Here is a 14,027-nt window from a genome sequence, read left to right as displayed (position 1 = left end):
ATCCCCCTCCCCACATTTACATACAGTACACTGCACTCACAGAAACACAGGCAGGGAGATTTAACCGACACAATAGGGGGAGGGGGGCTTACACAGATTAGTCACAGCAGGGAAGTTTAGCAGACACAATAGGGGGAGGGGTTTTTACATAGATTACAGTCAAGGCAGGGAAATTTAACACACACAATAGGGGGAGGGGTTTTTACATAGATTAGTCAAGGCAGGGAAGTTTAACAAACACAATAGGGGGAGGGGGTCTTACACAGATTACAGTCAAGGCAGGGAGCTTTAACACACACATTAAAAATATGTATTTAATGTATTTATTATTTATTCTGCCTTAACCCTTCGTTGCCTTAGCGGCTATCAGCTATGGTAATGAAGCAGCATTTCTGTATTTTTAATAATATTGCGCAGGAGCAGGGGGTCCCCTGAGCATTAATTTCTGGCTCAGGGAACCCCCTGCTCAATTTACAATATTATTAAAAATACAGAAATGCTGCTTCATTACCATAGCACATAGCCACAAAAGTAAAGAACGATTCTTTATTGATGTGTGTGTTTTATTCATACTGTAGATGTGCAGAGGGTCTCCGGAGCAGAAACGTTTTGGTTTTAGGTCCGGGGACCCCCTGCTCCCTGAGATACAGGGCCCTTTAGGGGGTGCCGGTATCCCTCTGCTTGGTTTACAGGCCGCGGTCACGTGATTGGGACCTTTAAATGCAGAGGGATACCGGCACCTCATAAAGGGGGCTGTATCTCGGGGAGCAGGGGGTCCCCGGACCTGAAACCAACGCGGTTCAGCTCCGGAGACCCCCTGCACATCTACACTATGAATAAAAATGTATTTTAAATGTATTTATTTATATTCATTTATTTATTTATTTATTTAGATTTATTTATTTATTTTTTGGGCGGCTGCTCTGTGTGAATTTTTTTTATTGTGGGTAGCGGGGGTGGGTGAAAGGGGTATTAGCCCCAACGGTGGTTGTTTAGGGCTTGCGGGGGGGTAGCGGGAGGCCTTAACCCCTTCATGACTATGTATGTTAGGGGTTATAGGGGTTGTTGTTATACAGTATATACTGTATATATACAGTATATACTGCATTACAATTCATGAGTTTCTCGGCTTCAAAGACAACAGCTCGCAAACGCCCCCATGTGTTTTTACACGGCATTGCAGTATTGCAGCCAGCGGGAATAAAATGCTTAAATCACGGGCGTGATATAATGCTATACAGCCCGGGAGAAAACGACACAAAACCGCACATCACCGGGATATTCCGAAATTCGCGGAGCTAGCCAAGTAAGAATAAATTTATGCCATCTGGCGGACACGCGAAGCATTGCAGCCTAGTAAATCCTGAACCATTATCAATAAATACATTAACCGCGCGTCAGCCGGGCATGCGCCTGGCTGGGAAGGCAAAAGGAATGCGGCATGCTCCGGGTGAACAGCGTGGCATTCCAGGAACATGCCAGGTAAAAGCCGGTGATTTGTAAGAATAAAAGCAGCCGCAACAGTATGAGTAAGTCAGACGTCTGTTGAAAGTTAGCGATCCACTATTTTTCAGGTGTACATGCGGAAATTGTAATGCTAAAGACCTTTAGAGATACGCGTTATGGATATCGATTCATTAAATGATGATAACTTTTTTTTCCTTTAATACTGGACAACCACTTATCATACTGTTATCTGCATTATAAAGGCTCATTTGCATTCAAGTTTGCAGCAAAACCCTTGACATTTTAAACAATCAATACAAAAATAGTCCTCAAAGAATTTCAATTATTGCTAATTCCATGTTTGATGTAAAATAGACAGACAGGCACGGTAATTCCAGCTCCATAGTGTTTATTAAAACCAGGTAGTAATTAGACGCTCTGACTGATTTCGGACGTCCCGATGGATTTCCCAAAAGTCTCATAGCAGGTAAGCATTTCAAAAGATGCAGATTTTCATATACTGTACACTTATAAGAACCCATTAATAATAATAATAATAATAATAATAATAATAATAATAATAATCATTTTTCTGATAATTTTGATGACCACTCCCCCCTAAAACAAGTATGAACTGGGGCACTCTGGGGGCACTCTCTTCCACCTGTGCATTACTGAGAGTTGTTACAGTAACTGTGTTTAAAATTATGACATACATAAATAATACACTGGCGACACGTTTTATTGAAGCACGGCTAGCACCGCAAGCCGGGGGATGCCCCGGCGTGCTAGCCGCACTCCCTCAGCGTACAAGGCCAAGCATTGAGCCATTGCCAATCGAGATGCTATGAAATTGGTGTATGGGCACCCTGCATTGCCAATTGCAAGGTGTCAATTTGCCAATTTTCAATTCTGCCAGAGATGTTAGGACAGGTGCCACACTCTATTCATAGCATGGCACTTTGGGCCAAATAATCTTTTAATAATATATATGGAACATTTTAGAGTTTGGGGTTTTGTAAATAACATAATGAGGATGGATGATGGTGGCAGTGGCAGAAGATGAACAATTTAAAACTGAACAAGTGATGCCAACCTTCCAATGCCACACACCACTCTGCTGGTAGTAGTTGTGTTAAGTGACAATTTTTCACACAGCCATGTAGACAGCTAATGTTGCATGGTAATTTTTAAAGTGCAGCTATGGTGCTGGTAGAAGTGTTATTAGTAATCTACTAGCCAGATGCTCTGTCCGTAACCATAGACACTTGAATTATGGGTGCAGGGGCTGTATATTTGGGAGGAATCATGTGTTTATTAATCTTGATAAAAGTGAGACTTTCCACTCACTCCATGGGACAGTTTTGTCTGGCTGTCAGTTAGGATGTTACCAGCGGACTAAACAATATCTCTGACAACACACTTGCACTCAGCCAGTTAATTGAAACCATTGCCATAGCAGGACATGTTTTGTTTTTAGCAGCTCAGTATTCAAGAGGATTAGATTCAGGAGGCAGGAATAATTGTCCTCTATATACAACTCCAACATATCCATAGTACTAGTACTATTAGAGGTGTCTGCTGCTTCTGCACTAGTGAGAACCATGCCATAGTGATGGAGCATTTGCCATATGGATGGGCCATGACTTTGGCTGCTGTTACTGCCACCACCACCACCAGATCTAGCTAATAGGGCTATTGACTATTACTGTGTGTGTTGTGGGGTGGAATTGGGCAAGGTGTGTCGGGAGAAAAAGAAGTGGGTGATGGGGGGCAATTAGGGTGCCCATTGATTGCCAATGTGGCTATCTGTGCCCACGTTGAGCAATTCCAAACAATTCAATTCCAAGCAATTCCCAAACAGACATTATATAGTTATTTCCTACCTAAAAATTAACCTCTGCATGGTTTCATTAATAAGCTCTGGTACTATTAGGTAATCAAAGCTGCATATTATAAAACAGAATTTCACCAGAGCACATTCTCATCCTTGGGACGCCACTTGTCTGGCATTGGGCCACATTCTAATCTAAACATTGATTTGTTTTCTGCACCAACTTGTGTTTCATAAACAATTATGTTTCTGGTATATGTATGTTTGTATGGTGAACTATTTTTTATGATATAAAATATATGTATTAATTTTGGCTTTTCTTGTGTAGCCCTGCTTCCTAGAGAACACAGGCCACTACCATATGCTGTATTACCTGTAGGTTCACAGGGTCTGAGCCTCTGCCATGGAGAGCCTGGGGCACACACAATATCTAGAACTTGGTGCAGCGCCTCCACCTGCGACAGCTTCCGCCCGAGGGGAAGTGGGTCTTCGCAGGACTTATATACATAACACACACACACAGCAATATCCTTAACCAATTACCTTTACTTGCATTAACCATATATGTTATACTAACAGGTGTCCCTCCCTAGAGGAGACACTATACTCGGCATCTCATTGAACGCTCACCCTCCCTTCACCGGGTGATCCCACCCCGTGTCCAGTTCCCCTTGGGAATAGTTCTCCCACCCTCAGTGAGTCAATGAATGTGTATGAGTGTGACTGCACAGCCACTGTGTCCTGAATGAAGAATGGTACCGTTGGTGCACTTTAGAATCACCTGCCGGGCACTCCAGTACCCGGTGCGGCTACAATCTTCACAAAGGGTCAGCGAGGTGTAGATGACATCACCCATAGGTGTCTAGGGCAATCCCACCCAGACACGCTGCCGCTCGGTAGCGGGGTCTGCGCCCAGACCTCCCGCCAACTTAGAACTGTCCCAGCGGTGATAATGTGGCAATAAGAGAACCGGAACCTAACTATGGCCAGTCCTTAGCTCTGCTTGTCTCTACGGGGACTCAGGGCCTAACTGGGCCTGGGGCATGCGGCCTAAGTAGGGGGCGGTCTGCCTCCCCACACCGAAGCTCCTTCTCCTCTCCTCTCCTCTCCAACCAACTCTGAACTCACGTGCGCGCAAACACTTCCTTTTCCTCCTGGTCTCGCACCTCATTGGCCCAGGCGCATCACGGGGGCCCGCGGGGGCTGCTGGGACCCGTAGTGCTTTACCTCCTTCGCGGGCTTTCTCTCACCCTCGCTCTGCGCATGCGCAACCTCTACTAGGCTAAGTCTGTGCTGGCGCCAACCACAACATGGCGGCTCCCTTGCGCGGAACCTCTGTTATCAGAGTGTTCACTAACTGCAACATACCCACCCATAACAACAAAAGGGTGGAAAAGGCAACATTCTCCCCCCTGCGGATTCCAACGTCCCCGCTTGGACGATACCTTTGAACAGGTACAACTTTATATAATGAAAATTGCATAACATAAGACACATCCCTCTCTTAAATCAGATTGTACATTTCACTGAACATCACAATTACTGATTGTACGCGGCTGCGGGCCCACTGCTGAGCCTCATAGTGGGGTGCCCCAAACTGATCGTAGGCCATCCTCATAGGAGGTTGCCCGTTCCTTTGGCTTCGCCTTAACAACTGTTCGGTCACCCCCTTGGGGGAGTGACTATTTTGGTCTTGAACCTCGAGCTCTTCCCTTGAGAGGGTTACAGTCTCTAAATTATCCCGACTTGGTGCAAAACATGGGCTTAGTGGGTCCAGTGACTAATTTTCCGGAGCCACCCCCTGGGGCGAGCGCTCCCGTAGCCCTTTACCCGAAGCTCTGCTGGGAGGTGCTCTCTGTTGAGGGCCCCTTTGAGAGGTTCCCTCTGGTGGATCTTCCGGAACATCAGAGTTCCCCGACTCTTCTTCTTCCGTGGATATCTCCCCATCCAACGAGGATTACGGCCATTCCACATCCCCCTCCTCTACTCGGGGAATAGGGAGTAAATGATTCTGATGCCAGGTCTTCACCCGGCCCTCCAAGTCTTTAATGCGGTAGATTGGAAGGCCGGGCATTTGAGAGGCCACCTCATACACTCCCTCCCGGCATCGGTCAGCCAACTTATGTTTCCCAGGTACTCCCAGGTTGCGGAGAAGCACTGCATTGCCAGGTTTAATGTCTCTGTGTTTAACTTTATGATCATACCGCCTTTTATTCCCAGCATTCAGCTTTACGGTGGACTTCTCGGCTTTTAGGTAGGCCCGTTGCAGATTCTCTTGCAATCGCTGCACATAGCGGAAATGTGTAGTATTATGCACTCCATCGGTGAGACTCTCAACCGTATGTCCACAGGCAGTCTAGCTTCTCGACCGAACATGAGAAAGTAGTGTGAGAACCCGGTGGAGTCGTGTCACGTGTAATTGTAAGCATGCACTAATGTTTCCACATGCCGACTCCATTCAGTCTTGTCCACCCCAGTTAAAGTGCCTAACAGGTACGGTTGAATCGTTCCGGCAGTGCATCCACTTCGGGGTGGTATGGAGTAGTGCGGGACTTATTGATATGCAAGAGTTTCAGCAGTTCTTTGATTAACTTGCTTCCGAAGTGTCTTCCTTGATCTGAGTGAAGGCGTTTAGGAAGCCCATAATGTATGAAGTACGTCTCCCAGAGCACCTTGGCCACCGCATTGGCTTTTTGATATTTGGTCGGAAAGGCCTGGGCGTATCGGGTATAATGATCCGTGATGACCAACACATTCCCTATGCCACAGCTATCAGGTTCGATACACAAGAAGTCCATACATGTGGCAAATTGGGGCGGCCCTGGTGGGTAAAGTCTTCCTCTGAATACACCGCACACACCGTCGGCAGCGGTGCTCTACTGCTTCTCTCATCTTTGGCCAGAAAAAAACAATCTCTCACTAGTCCAAAAGTCTTGTCTACCCCCAAATGGCCGTGTTCATCGTGTAGAGCCTTCAGTACCAAGTACTGTAGTCTTTTTGGCAGTACTAATTGTCATCTGTTCGGGTGATAATGATACTCCACAACTCGGTATAGCAAATTGTCTCGTATTTCAAATTTGTCAGCTTCTCGCATTAGTAGACCTCCTACATCCCGCGGGGCCTGTCGGAGGAGGGCCGGGCGATTTTGTCAGATGGCATAACGAATGGCCCCTGCGACCGGGTCTTGTTCTTGGTATCGTACCATATCTTTCCAGGCTATGATCTTGTCGGGAGTAACATGCATTCCACTGGGGTCTCGATAGGCTTCCGGGATAGCATTTGCCGTACACCTAGAGAGTCAGCCACTCGTAATTCAGAGAATGCCACTTGGTCATTGACTATGGCAGCTGTACAACATAGGGCCCTTATTCCGGGTCCTGGAATTTCTTCCCACTGATCTTCGTCGGGTGTAGTGGCCAGCCCTGGTCGCCTAGACAGGGCGTCCATTCCAATGTTCAGGGGGCCTGGCTTGTATTTCAAGGTGAAAGTGTAATTGAATAGAGCGGCCAACCAGCGATGCCCGGCCGCGTCGAGTTTGGCGGAGGTCATGATGTAGGTGAGGGGATTATTGTTGGTCCGTACCTCGAACGACACACCGTACAAGTAATCACGAAGTTTGTCCACAATGGCCCACTTGAGGGCCAAGAACTCGAGTTTGTGCACTGGGTAGTTCTGCTCACTGACAGTAAGACTGCGGCTGATATATGCTACAGGTCGCAATCCCTTGGGATATTTTTGATGTAATACGGCTCCTAGGCCGTTGAGGCTAGCATTCACATGTAATATATATGGTTGCTCAGGGTTGGCATAGGCCAGCACAGGGGGTGCAGTCAGACTCTGTTTCAGATCCGCAAAATCTTGTTCACACTCGGGTGTCCATTTGTCCCCAAAGGACTGTCGGGCAGGTGTGGCCTTCCGGCCTGTGTCCTCCAGATATATTTTGAGGAGGCCGTTGAGGGCTTTGGCCCATCTGGAGTATCCCTCCACAAACCTGCGATAGTAGCCGCAGAACCCTAGGAATTATCGCAACTCCCCCACATTGTCAGGGCGGGGCCAATTGACAACAGCTTCTATCTTGGCAGGGTCCATGGCAATTCCCTCGCCGGACACGATGTGTCCCACGTAAGTCACCAATGTCCGGCAGAAACGGCTTTTATCCAAGGAGAGTTTGAGCCCTTCTTGCGCTAATCGGTCAAGTACTTTCAAGAGTCGCGCCTCGTGCTCTTCCAGGGTTTTCCCAAAGACTATGATGTCGTCTAAATACACGAGGCATTCTCGGGGTTCAAGTCACCTAGAGTCTTCTCCATTAGCCGCTGGAAGGTTGCGGGGGCACCACATATACTTTGGGGCATACGGGTGAATTGATAGAACCCTAGGGGGCAAACGAACGCCGTCTTCTCTTGATCCTCCGGGCTCATAGGTACTTGATAGTAGCCGGACCGAAGGTCCAGTACACTGAACCATTGGCTCCCATGTACAGTAGGGTATCCAAGATTTCTTCTATGCGGGGAAGATTATACTGGACCGGTACCATTCGATTGTTCTGCGTCCGGTAGTCAACACATAACCTCACGGTCCCATTCTTCTTTCGCACAACCACTATGGGTGAGGCGTAAGGGCTTCGTGATTCCGTGACAATTCCGGCCTCTTCCATTTCATTGATCGCCGCTCGTACATCCTCTACATTCCTAGGGGCTAGCCGACGGGAACGCTCCCGGAAGGGTTTGGTATCAGTCATCCGAATGGTGTGTTGGGCGTTGCAGCTGCACCCCACATCCATTTCACTAGTAGAGAATACTGATCGTCTTTCTTCCAGCTGTACTCGTAATCATTCTTTCCAGGCGTCCGACAGTCCGGATGAACCAAAGTCAAAATCTAATGGCGATCCGGTTTCATCCACTTGGGTAGTCTTTATCTGTACGGCTTCGCCCACCGAGCTGACGGGTAAATTCTCCCTATTCGCTTTCCCGCGTCGATGGCCATGGGGAAGGGTGAAAGATTCTGCACCATCACGTAAATTCAACGGGGAATGGCAGCTGGCCAATCCCGGAATTCCGGCACTAGCCGATATCCTCGGCGGACATCTTCCTTGGGTGTGTTTTTTTCTAAAGAAAATAGCTGCTCCTCGTCTACTCGTTCAGCGTAGGCACACCACGCACACCAGTACCCTCTGCGTCTCGCCGAATAAGAGTCTGGTCAACCCTCCCCGCCCGCAGAACAACAGTCCGTAGTCCTCCGAGGGGGGTGGAGGGGGAGCTGGATCCACCTGGACTAGCTGCAACTGTAGGCTGGACATGGGCAGTTCATTAGCTTCGTGTAGGTAGGCCCGGATGACGGCTTGTACAATGTCCGCATTTGTGCCTAGGATGATCGGGTACTTAGGTGTATCTTTGGGTTCGAGGCACACCAAGGCATCCACTTTCATGGGGTGAGACTTCCCCGTGTTGAGCTGCTGTATCTCCAGATCCACGGTCACCAGCCCGTCGATGGGGTAGTCTTCATTGCTTAAGCCTCGTACTTTGATATGTCCTGCCGCTCTCAGAGGCCGCTTCTGGAGGTGTCGATCATAGAACCCCGATTTATGATGGTGACTTGCGACCCCATGTCCAGTAGTGCGGAGAAGTAAATCCCGTCCACTAACACCCGGATCAGCACTACCAGTCCAACACGGTTACCTTCATCTTCGGGGTCTTCGCTACTTTGGGTGGACACCGGAGTTTCTGGGCCGACCGCATACACCCCGCAGACCATGGCCTGGGGCGTGAACTTTTTGGGGGACGGGCTTCGGTGGCGAGACTCTCCCATCCGACAGTCATATGAGATATGTCCTTTCTTCCCGCACTTGTAGCAGGACATATCCCGGGGTGGGGTACGGCGGTCATACGGAGGCGAGGTTCGTCCAGCGTATTTTGGCCGGTCGGGACCTGGTTTGTCCGGTGGGTCCTCCTTCTTGTCAGCACTTCCTTTTTGCTTGGTGCTGCTGACTGCTTTAGCCTTCTGGGGGGAGTGAAGCATAAGATGCGTCTCGTGCTCTTTGACTTGCTGCAAGAGTTTGATAAACGAGGGAGGGGGCCCTCGAGTTAGGTTGTCGCGAATCATGTTTGCTATAGGGTGAGTAGGACTGGACCCTCGTAGGTATTGTTTGCGGAGGTATTCATCCATCTGGGAGGCGGCCACATATTTATGATGCAGCAGGGGCCCAAAGGAGATTTGCACTCGGTGTATATAGGCAGACAGGTCTTCACCATCCTTTTGATTGATGGCATAGTATTTGTCCCACAAGGCCCCATCATCCTTGGTCACACTATAGGCCTCAACTAGGAACTCGATCATCATACGAGCGGTTATGTCGGGGCACTGCTCTCGATGAATGCGGACGCCGGGGGTCGTTAGCACTCCATGAGTCGTTGCCGTTTCACCACGTCGGTGCAAGACCATTCCTCCATTACTCCTCTAGTGTGCTCCTTCCACGGGTCTATCCTGTCCTCTCCTGTGGGCACAGGTAGCATCCCCGAGAAGGCCTTTAATTTCCGGAACCTTTATGAATGCATGGCTAAGGTAAGTGCTTCTACTAACGGCAGTAAGCTGGAAGGGGCGGTTAACTGGTCTATCTTGTCATTGAGTTTCTGCAGCATATCACTAAGCACCCCTACTTCGGCGGAGGCGCTAGGCCTGGGATAGCTAGATTCTGACCGACAGCTAGCCGCCTCACTCGCGGGGTAGTGAGCAAAAGGAAGTGTGGGGTCGTCGTCATCTAGTTCCCCCACAGGAGGGTCCCGAAGTGGATAGACAAACGGGCTGCCGCCAGGTGGAGCATCGGGCAGTGGCAGATATTGAGGGACTGCAGGTTCTAGTACTACTAGGTCTCGCCAGCAATCTACTAGCAAGGTGTTCCATTTAGCATCTTGGTCTATGAGCACATCTACTAGGCGGGCTTTGGCAAAACCCGATAGTTGTCGTAGGGCCATTTGCAAAGTCTCTAAAGGTAAGGCCATGGGTACTCGTGTCACAGCTACAGCGCGGCGGGCAGGCGTGCGCATTTACCGTGCCCAGTCGCGTATTTCCTGACGGGACGGAAGGGCCATTGTGGCGGTAATTTTGTCTCAAGGGGCACCCCAGGTCTAAGATCTCAGCAGTGCCTCCAAATGTTGCCCTGCTTCCTAGAGAACACAGGCCACTACCATATGCTGTATTACCTGTAGGCTCACAGGGTCTGAGCCTCTGCCACGGAGAGCCTGGGGTATACACAATATCTAGAACTTGGTGCAGCGCCTCCACCTGCGACAGCTTCCGCCCGAGGGGAAGTGGGTCTTCGCAGGACTTATATACATAACACACACACAGCAATATCCCTTAACCTATTAACTTTACTTGCATTAACCATATATGTTATACCAACAGGTGTCCCTCCCTAGAGGAGACACTATACTCGGTGTCTCGTTGAACGCTCACCCTCCCTTCACCGGGGGATCCCACCCCGTGTCCTGTTCCCCTTGGGAATAGTTCTCCCACCCTCAGTGAGTCAATGAATGTGTATGAGTGTGACTGCGCAGCCACTGTGTCCTGAATGAAGAATGGTACCATTGGTGCACTCTAGAATTACCTGCCGGGCACTCCAGTACCCGGTGCGGCTACAATCTTCACAAAGGGTCAGCGAGGTGTAAATGACGTCCCCCGTAGGTGTCTAGGGCGATCCCACCCAGACATGCTGCCGCTCGATAGCGGGGTCTGCACGCAGACCTCCCGCCAAGTTAGAACTGTCCCAGCGGTAATAATGTGGCAATAAGGGAACCGGAACCTAACTATGGCCAGTCCTTAGCTCTGCTTGTCTCTACAGGGACTCAGGGCCTAACTGGGCCTGGGGCATGCGGCCTAGGTAGGGGGCGGTCTGCCTCCCAACACCGAAGCTCCTTCTCCTCTCCTCTCCAACCAACTCTGAACTCACGTGCGCGCAAACACTTCCTTTTCCTCCTGGTCACGCACCTCATTGGCCCAGGCGCATCACGGGGGCCCGCGGGGGCTGCTGGGACCCGTCGTGCTCTACCTCCTTTGCGGGCTTTCTCTCACCATCGCTATGCGCATGCGCAACCTCTACTAGGCTAAGTCTGTGCTGGCGCCAACCACAACATAGCGGCTCCCTTGCGCGGAACCTCCGTTATCGGAGTGTTCCCTAACTGCAACATACCCACCCATAACAACAAAAGGGTGGAAAAGGTCCCGGCTACACTTGGTTTCATTTTCATGTGCTCCTATTTTTGTTTTTTTGTTTGCTGAGTGTGCCCCGCTGATCATGGGAGACTAGGAGCTGCGGGGTGGAACCGGTTAGCCAAGGGGGCAGTCTTTTGGAGGGACAGCGCACTCAATACAATATTGTTTTACAATTAAATGTTTACCTTTTCACATCCCACATTCAATCTTACACTATGAAACTACTGTAACATTACAAAATAGAGTTTGAGGAAACAAAATGGATTGTAGCAGACAGGATGTATTTTGAATGACATTAGTCAAATAGAATCCATAAGGAATTCTGAATCACAGAAATCCATCTTCACACTCAATATTATATACCATAGTAGGCCACACAAACAGCCTCCCTCCCCTTTAATTATTAAAAAGGATATTATAGTTTATCACATTCAAATAACACAGTAACATATATCTATATCTTTGTATTACACGTGTAATGAAAGGGTTAAGTCCTACACTCCATACATGCATGTTGGAGAACTTAAAACCTGCCCTTTTTTCTTGTAACCTATTTTAAGAAATAACACACAGGTAATCAGGGTGTGGATGTGGGTAACAACAGCTTTTGGAAGGTCTTAAATATGGTAGCGTTATTGCCATGCGCCAACATGAAGGGAGGTCTGAGCATCTACGTTGTTAGGTAAACTGCTCATTACCATATGAGTTGCATATGAGTAAGTCAGACGTCTGTTGAAAGTTAGCGATCCGCTATTTTTCAGGTGAACATGTGGAAATCGTAACGCTAAGGACCTTTGGAGATACGCGTTATGGATATCGATTCATTAAATGGTGATAACGTTACTGGGGAAAAAATTATGCTCTGAGGATGTATCCGTAAATATTTCTGAGCATGTCTGCTTTCTCTGCTTCAATTCTTCCCAGCTTCTTCTTCCCTTTTCATTTTGTTACAATCTTATTAACGCACTGTTAGTTCAATGAAAGGCCTTTTTTCCTGTCTTACAAATATGAATTTGCATTTTAGTAGCATACACGTTTTTCCTTTAATATTGGACAACCACTTATCATACTGTTATCTGCATTATAAAGGCTCACTCGCATTCAAGTCTGCAGCAAAAAGCTTGACATTTTAAACAAATCAATACAAAAATAGTCCTCAAAGAATTTCAATTATTGCTATTTCCATGTTTGATGTAAATTACTTTTCTAGATAAACAAAGCAACCACCATCAGAATTGATAAAATATCAAATAATACTACCACTTTTTGTGCTGTACAATTGATGCATTCAAAATAATTTCTCTCTCTCTAAGAACCAATGTTTAAATTTATTTTCACCTATTTTATCCTGTATAGTCAGCTTGCTATATGAGGGGTGACAACAGAAGGAATTTAGAAGGCATTAAATGGCACATACTACAGTATAATGAGATGTATTAAACTCGACATCTAGGTCTGTCACCTTTTTTCTATTATCCATGTATCAAAAAACTCTGAAGTCTGAATTTTAAGCATTTTTTCTGCCCTTTAATAATTTCTTTTTCAGATAAAGTACAGGCACATTGGACTCATTTTTGTTTGCAAAACAAGGAAAAATAATAATAATTTCACATACTGTAAAAGACAACTTTGTCTAGGCCACATAGTTGCCTTTTTGTGAAATTATTTAGTTTCTTACTTCAGACTTGAAACATTTTAAGAAATCTGAGAAACATTTTTAATACATTTATGTATTTATTATAGTGAAATACAGTAGCACACTAATCATTGGTTTAATTGCGACAAACAAAAGTGCCTAAACTACTGTAGGGCTGGTTCAGCATAACCACATAACTACCAGTTCACAAAGGAAGCTAAGGGTTAGAGCCACAACCCCCCCCCCCCAGAAGCCAATAGGAGTTTGACTTATATTATGTTAGTATCTTGCCCCAGAGAATGTCATGCTCTTCAAACATATATACAGTACATATGCTTTTAAGTGTTCAGAATCATGCTTAATCTATCGTTTCTGAGGTTACCCCCTTGGGCTCTGTGGAAAGCTCTATTTTAACCTCCCGGGCAATTCATATATAACTCCTGAACGGAACATCATATCCTATCATAAACATAAAAATCTTATCATAAAAACAGCCTTAGAAGTGCAAGAATCTATTAAAGTACTGTAAGTAAAAAATAACATGCAAAAACGATGGCGATTAGCGCAGATTGCTTCTTTCTTTTTATACAGTGATTTTTCTTTGGCAAGAGAGGGTTGCACACGGGGATGGCCTCTAACCTCATGCCTTCCAGTTAATCAGTCCTGCAGTGGGGTCCCCAAAAGAGCTTGCTGGGGTTTTGTGTTTTACAGTGGGGTCCACCTTAAAAACAGTTTATGTAACTATCCTGTACTGCAGGTCAGCTCTCCCTTCTTGCCAATGAGACATCAAGAAACTGAGCTGCAAAATAATTTCCCTCTGGTAAGAAATGAGCAAACAGTCATTTGCATGTAATTTCCCAGAATTCCTTGCTGCAGTGAAAGCACTACATGCTATGAGATAAT

The sequence above is a fragment of the Ascaphus truei genome, chromosome 5, assembly GCF_040206685.1.
Source record: "Ascaphus truei isolate aAscTru1 chromosome 5, aAscTru1.hap1, whole genome shotgun sequence".
In the NCBI taxonomy this organism is placed as follows: domain Eukaryota; kingdom Metazoa; phylum Chordata; class Amphibia; order Anura; family Ascaphidae; genus Ascaphus; species Ascaphus truei.
This window is presented reverse-complemented; position numbering follows the sequence as displayed.